The sequence below is a fragment of the Anser anser genome (genome assembly GCF_964211835.1).
Source record: "Anser anser genome assembly, chromosome: 7".
Taxonomy (NCBI): Eukaryota; Metazoa; Chordata; class Aves; order Anseriformes; family Anatidae; genus Anser; species Anser anser.
The window spans coordinates 14469517-14477618 of NC_139727.1; the positions used below are offsets into that span (position 1 = coordinate 14469517).

General features: G+C 44.4%; 1 protein-coding gene across 1 annotated transcript in view; it reads right to left on the bottom strand.

Moving 5' to 3' along the window:
* The window catches only part of JMJD1C (jumonji domain containing 1C), a gene marked incomplete at its 5' end in the record, with an annotated part of 157850 nt that overhangs the window by 149333 nt on the left and 415 nt on the right, over positions 1–8102 (bottom strand). The window lies entirely within an intron of this gene.

Genomic DNA, 8102 nt, shown 5'->3' on the forward strand with positions numbered 1-8102 from the left:
TTGGGTTAAGAAATAGCACAGGAAAGCTCCCCATTTACATGTGCCGAGAGGGGCACGAGATAGCACAGCACAACTAATGAAATCATCAGTGGCACACAGATAACAAACAAGGGATGACTGTTCACACACACCTCCCGACACAGGAACCAGATCGTGTCTGATAGAGCAGCAAGCGATACAGCATACAGAGCACAGCTAAAGCCAGACCCGTCTTTGCCGCAGGACATTGAACAGTTCACCCAGATTCAAAAAGGATTCCTACAAATTCATTTAGGAAATATCCAGCAAGGGCTATAAAGCTCAGCAAGCTCTGCTGGATGAAGGCCCTGAGCTGTAAATCAGCAGAACAAAAGCGCTGAGGACGTACAGCTATATGCCAGAGCTTTAGAGGTGTGATGAGTGTCACCCTGCCGGTTCTTAAGGCCATGCTACATGGTTCACATTCAGTCTCCCCTTACACCAGCTTCTGTATTTTTGATGGAAATGCTGGTAAACAGACCACTGCCAGCTTCTGTTTCTTTGCACATCACCATGGGTCTACAGCCCAGAACTCTGAGCTCTCCCCCCAGAAACTGCTCTCCCCACACCTTTGCTTGCATGCGCTCCTTCCTGCCTATGACGATCAAGCTGCCAAGGTGACCAGGGCTGCAGAACTAAAGTCACCAAGTTCTGCTTCACAAAGAACTAGGATGCAAGAAAAGCTACAGATTAACGGCAAACTCTAGGCAAAGAGAACTCCAGTTCACAGGATTATTGGTAGCAACTCGTTTAAATCACCCATTCTCTATGATTGCGCCAACACATTTGTCTGGTTGATAACAGTATGGGGGTTGTTTTGTTTGTTTTGAAAGGCAGTAAGTTTACATGCCATATTTCAGGAAGGAAGGGAAGCCAAGAAGAGCAAGAAGCAAGGAAACATGCTGTAGGACTGTTTCAAAGTGAGCCCCCTTTGTCAGCGTTCCTCCAAAATCCAGCTTTCTGTTCTTTCCTCACCAGCCGTGCGGGACTACCGAGATATGGCTTGGGCCGCCTGGCAACAACTCAGCACGCGGTCTGTCTTTCACAGAGCAACTGCACGCCAGATTTTAGATGATCACTTTAATAAAGAGCCCTGTTCCCTTAGCAAAAAAAGTAAAACCTGGTGAGCCAACCTAACCACAGGTCGGCAGCGCCCGCCGGAGCCTTCACACCTAGGCGTCGCTGCAAGCAGCACTGCTAACTGCAGGCACTGCGATGTCTGGGGCGGTCACAGCACTGATGGCAACATGCAAACACCACATTCACGTATAAATATTGCATGCAGCACTTCACGGAGGCATCAGAGGCATGTGCGTTTTAACATATAGATGCTTAAGTTTCCCTCAAAGGGTTTGATTTCACATCTGTTTTTCCAAAACTTGCCTTTGCAAGCAAGTATAGCATCAACAGACACGGAATGATCATGTTACACGTTGTTCTGAAGATACATTTCCTTATTTGAGTGAAAGAATAATTTATTCTTCCTGACCGAACAAATAGCAATTCAGCCACAGTACCAACTCCCCGCATGACAGCTGAGCAGGTTGGGACACAAGGACTGACTAGAGCAACCACAGCTCTCCCAGAGGTATTTAAGCCAGCTTTCAACCCCTTCATTAGGCCACAGGTCCAGAGCCGTTTCTCCAGGAAATGGCGCCAGCTCCTGCCCTCAGCTACTTGCCGCAGCTGATCCCATACCACCTCCCCAGCCTCGGTACCACTGCTTGGAGGGCCAGATGGTGAGCTGAAAGGAAACTGTTCAGGGTTAAAAAATTAAGCCAGCAGTGCCACCAAGAGAAATGTCTGTGGAACCACAGTCTCCAAAACTTCTAAAAAGGTTGCCATGGTAGAGCCAAGCTAGAGGCCTTAATGTTTACCCTACATCTTCTGTGCCCACGAAGCTCCTTACAGAGCCCATGAATTAGCACAAAACCACTTTCTCTCTGCACACAGAGGCAACTCCCTAACCACCAAGAAAGTTCCTCCATTCCACTGAATTCTGACAAGCAGTAACAGCTATTTAAAGAGCAAAGTTAAAAAGAAAATCCTCAATCAGTGAAAATATTGTTTAAAAAACTCTAGAAAACAAAACAGAGCAAAATCTCTGAGATTCTTCTGGTTCCTCCACACGTCAACTAATGGCAGCAACTTCTCAATAGGTCAACACGATGAAGCAACATAGCATTAGTTTAGCCACGAATGAAAGTATCTCCAGAAGGATTACACGCACCCACACAGAGCAGGCCTCAGTCCCTGCCTCAAAAAGCTGGGATGGAGACCATTCCTGCAGCAGTGCTAAACGTGAGCATCCAGAGCATGAAACTGGGCAAGGAAGTCATGTTATAGCACCACGCCATTCTGCGATAGCCACCTTATTGCCAGCTGTAGGTCAGCTTCTTAAGATGATCACCACTAACTTCCTTCCAGAGAAAGCAGAAGCAGCTTATTGAGTCCTACTGAAAAGGAAGGTCAAGCCTGATCCCAGAAGAGCTTCAAGACCACTGGGGAAGTAAACATCCCTGCAGCTCGCCAAGAGTAAGAGCAGAAAGAGCCGAGCTTATTTCTGGACATGTTTCAGAAGTACCACTTTCCCCTCCCATTACTTTCAATTGCCATAAAAGCTATGATGTTCTCAAGCAGGTTTTGAGATCTCAGCATCTGCCCAGAATGAATGGCTTTTTGTGAAGTGGCTGCTCATCTCTGAGAGGCTTAATGTGACTGTGCACCAGCCTGTCAAGACACCTCCAAAGCTTCACATGAACTGCTGGAATGAGAAAAAATGATGTAATGCGAATATGGAATGACAAACTATCTGTATGTGTGTGGCACATACAAGGCAAAAGTGAACACTTTCTAGATGGACAAAATACCCGATAAATCTTTCTGAATGCCTCCTCAAAGATTTAAGCAGAGGATCAAACCTTCCCCTTTCGATATCTCATTCACTGCTGATCTACTGATTACTTGGAAACTATGTAGCAAATGAATAATTAACCTGATTAATTTATCTGCCCCCTAGATTGGGACACCTAAATTCTGTTTGCAATCTTGATATTTTCAAAAACCTTCCTCAAAATCCATCAGCATATTTATTTGTTGATCTACAGGTTCAAACTTCAACTAGTACAAAAGCAAAGAGGAAAAGAAGCAGGGCACAAAGCACTGAATCCTTGCAGTGGATAACAGGAATACTCCCGCGTTTGATCTTTGTGTGAAATTACGAGGAAACTGAACACCAACTGGACTAACTCTGGAAGACAGATGAGGTGACATTCACAGACACAGGATGACAAACTCAATCTCATTAGAAACAGAAAGGAAAAAGGAAGTTTTCTTTACTGCTGAGCCAAGAAGAGATCGCCCAGCTGATATGCACCGTAACTTACAAGACTCTGGTTGGCTTCAGCACTGACTCAGAACAGTAGAAACAACTGGTAATTGTCTAAATCCGTATTTTTTTTCTCCCACTTGTTTCAAACCAAATTCAGAACTAACACAAAATGCATCCTGCAACAATATCCCTGGTCTGGATGCAGAGGTGGCAGCGACATGATGAACTGTGGCAGGTTTTTAACATCATCTCCCATAGCTGGAGTAAATAACGTGACAGACTTCTCACCCACAACGTGCTCTTCATCTTTAACCCAGATGCTAGTACAGAAATATGTAGTGTTTTTAAATTCCACTAACCACCAACAAGCTATACACAACTACTTTAAAGCACATTGCTTTATTTACTTTATACAATAATTTTATTGAAGATTTTTCTGCATCCTTCAGATTATTACAAGGTTAACAAGTAAAAGCTGCTAAGCATGTAATACTAAAATAAGGAATGAAAAAAAATGTTCAATTTTAAACAGAATAGCTCAAAATGCATTAAAAAAATATATTGTTTCACCCTAAATACTAGCTTAGCGAAAGGAAAACAGGAGAACATGTAAACCTCACACTAAGAATGGCAGAAAACAAATGTAACACACAGAAGTGCAATTCTGTGCCTATGACAAAGCCATACTGGATTCATAAAGTTTCAGATTGAATTCCAGGCCATAAAAAAAACTGGAGGAGAACAGCTCCATGCACAGGGAAGGCAAATTTAACTTCATCTTTTCGTGAGAAACTCTCAGCATATGGAATACTTCTCAAAAATAACTTTTTAATTCAGTACTGATAAGTTTCCATTATGTACTGTGAACTTGTGTTTTACTGATGTGAGAGCAATCCAGTCACACGACACACAGCCCGCCATTATTCCCTTCCAAAGGTTTTAGGCAACTGGATTTTTAACGATTCCTTGTTAGCAAATTGCCAAAGACGAGATACCAAGAAAACACGGTATATCAAAATTGTCAATGTCTTTTCCCCCACTGTAGCTTATCAATTTTAATGTAAATAAAAGTGAAGCAATGGCTTCAAACCCTAAATATTAGGGTTTTATGAAGGACATACGTACAAGATATCTAAAACAATGGTGATGACAACTTATTGCCATAATGCATTGCTAAATGTTACCTCAGCCTATCAAGAGGCTCCCAAAGTATTTAATTCTTTATTTTATCTTCCACTGTGTAGATGTCATGGCAGCAAAACTCACACGTTAATAGAAGCAACGGCAATTATAAATCACAACAACGTAACTATTTCTTGTTAAGGGTTGCACGCTGTGTTTCAAAACCTATTTCCATTCTCTCATACAGAGAAGCCACAGAGAGGGATATATGACTAGATTCTATATACGACTGCAAACCTTGAAAATTCAAACTCTGAACTAGTTCCAGTAAGCAAAATAATTAAACTTATTTAAATTTTAAAAAATTTATAAACACATTTTATGCACAACATAGGAAAACATACGCGCCATGTCCATGTCAAACCCCAGGAGTAGTGATTAAATAGGCATTTTGCAACCTGTGCCCCAGAAAGCCATTCTTACAGGATAGCAAAGAGCAGGGAGATCAAATGGCATCAACTCCACCTCTTTCCTCCTGGCTATTTCTTTATTTGTGCAGATTTATCGCTGCAATCATTGCCGTGTGCAGACTTTTCCAGGCAGTTAGCAGTAAGGAGAAATAAAGTTCTCAGCTACCTCTAACCCACTGCTACTTAAAAACAGGAAAGTAGCCATGAATTTTCTCAATAATAATAGTGAAATATAGATAGATAGATTTACATAAATATGAGACTTCCCCACCACCACCTTTTGGTTTTAATAAATGTTCTCCATGCAAAAGGAATGTCCAGGAATGAAAGATCAGGTGGTCTAACGATCAAGTTGTGATTCAGACCATGAAAATTATCAAGAAAACTCCTGGATTAAATTGCATCCATTGCACATGTACAGCAGGTGTTTTTAAACATCTGTAAACACTACAGGATGACTAATAAAGAGGCATGGGTCCCAGACCCTGGGAAGAACAAGACGGGTCTAAGCATTCAAGAACAAGAGCAGTCATCTTCCAGAAGACCAACAGTACTCACAACCAGTGCTACTTGTTCTCACTGTATTCCCCACTAGTGGTACCTCAATAGAAAAAGTGATAAATGCAAATTTCAATAAAATAATGAGAGAGGAGACGCTTTAGTACTTTATCCCCCCACACACTTTTTTAATACCAAAGAGTAACCAGCTATGCTGCAATCACAAGCAGCATAAGGAAGCAGTTACTTAGCATACTTTCAGGGAGTAGGAGACACCTCTTCAGAAGACGACACTGGGTAATGGACAATTTTTCTTCATTTTACTACCAGGACAGTAATTTCAACTATGAATATATTCAGGAATTTATTTATAAAAGTACAACCATGAAACTAAGTACCATAAATGGAGTCTCCATTTGCCTGCTCACCAGCAGAGGGGACACACAGTCCAGCACTCAGGGCTGAAGCTCGTGATACAAGGGGTTGTTCTGTTTACAGCCCATCTAACAAAGCTTGGTTTCTGATCGGTTTGCTCCTACAAAGCCCTGTTGCCACTTAATTTTAATTACATCAGTTGCCTCCATGTTTTCCCATGCGTTCCTAAGATCCTCCACTTGAACAAACTCTCCGTTTGCCCATAAATTCCTTTCCAAGTACTCACGCTTACCCTCATGGGTTTGTTAACTCAGCTCTTTCTCATGCCCTTCAGCCCACCTCCACCTAGCAGCAGCTCCATCCCCCGTGGCCCACCTACCTGGGCACAGCGCTAAGCACAGGGCAGCATATGCCAGAGCGGTTTGAAGTTGTGCGCATGCTGGCCGGCCAGCTGGAAACCACCGCTTCGCTTCCAGGAGCAGCGCACATAATGCCGTGACCTCCTTCCCTGTTTTTTTTGGTGGAAAAAAAACTCTCACTTCTCAGATGTCAGCTTTCACAGGCTGGGGTGAAGGTAATCTTTTTCTCAGACCTCTCCATGCTCTTTAATTGGTTGAAACCAACAAGAGGGGTTCACACTTATTAAGAATGAAAAGACACTGAAATGGTGTAAATGATGCTTCCTTGTGAAGCCCGGATTAAAAAAGGTAATTCAGCTCTAGTTGCTTTGCAACCATCTTGAAAATGCCTACTAATACCCTCGTCCTCCTCCCTTCCTGCAGAGGAGGGCATCGTCTGTACTTCTGCAAAGGCCATCCAGCTCAGACGGATCAGGAATACGCAAAATTGATAAAAAAAAAAAAAATCAGTTTCAACATCTTTATGCTGCGCCCTGTGGGCAGCAATGGAACTGTCAAGGAGAATTACCATTTCAGTCCAGTGACGAGGAACAGAAGGGTCTGGAGCTATTCCTAGGGACGACCACCTGAAAGGAAAGCCACGAAGGCCAGGAGCGGTGCTACCCAGCTGTGGTGGTACATGTGGAACTGGGCCTGACAGAAAAACACGGTTGTTCTTCGCTGTGGGCAGGAGAAGTGAGTATTGCTATCAGCAAGCATCAAACTCATGAGAGGTTAACGTTAACCACTACTGCAGGACAGCCTAACCGCCAGAAACTACCTGTTGTTCACAGAAACCTTATCGTTTCTCCCTTTGTGATTTATGCCTGTTTGCGCCTTGGGGACAGAGAACAGGTGACAGGAAAACCAAACACTGCTCTCAGAGGGAGCAGCGATGCTCCAGTAGCTCAGGACTGTCTGGGACTCATTAGACCCAGACAGTACCTCCAAAACCCTCGCAGGCTTCCGGCACCCCAAGTGGCCAGCAAGCCCCCGCAGCGTAACGCAGCGCTGCGTGGCGAGCCCACGCGCAGCAAGGAACCCGGCCACGCCAGCGCTGCACTGCACCCAGGCTCGGCGTCGCAGGTAGCTCGGGTCTGTCCACAGGGTGCTCCGCCACGCGCATAGGCACACCCTGAGTCATCCTGCCCCGGGGGGCCCATCACAGCGTGACAGCTCTTCCTTCAGCTACCAGGGGTCGTAAGGAATGAGAATTTGAAGAGAAAAACCACTCAGATACCAGAGTTAGCAAGAGAAGGGCATGCTTACAACAGGCAGCATACGTTGCCTGTTTAACATAAAAGAGACAAGCCCTGGACGCCTGGCTTTAGCGCCCTTTCTCTCTTTATGGCAGCTCTGCTCACAGAGTTTACAAATTACAGGTCTGACTTGTAAATGTTAGTACACATCTCCCCAAACGTTACTCAGTGTTTCCATAACTGCATAAAGCTTGTAGAGAATACTCTCCTGTAAGAATAACATCCAAAGCAGGCTCTAAAAATAATGTATTCTAGACTATTCTCACGTATAACCAAAGGGTGAAAGCACATGGCATTTCTCACAGAAGGGCATGGACAGCACGCTACCTGAGTTACGGCTAGTATGAAGAAAAACACAACAGCACAACCCACAATATAGTAAAAAGGAAAAAAAAAAGAAGTGGCATTTCAAGTGTCACATGCATTCTGTTTCTAAAACAAAGCTTGGAGCCCGGGATGGAGGAATGCAGGAATTCCTGGGCATTTTGCAGACCCTACTGCTCTCTCTCCGCCGCGCCAGGCAGTGGCTAATCCCCGGTTGTTCGCTGGCCGAGCTGGCGAGCAGGGCACCAGGGCACCCCGGGCTGCCTCCCCCCAGCCGAGCGGCTCCGCAGGGCAGCAGCAGCAGCAG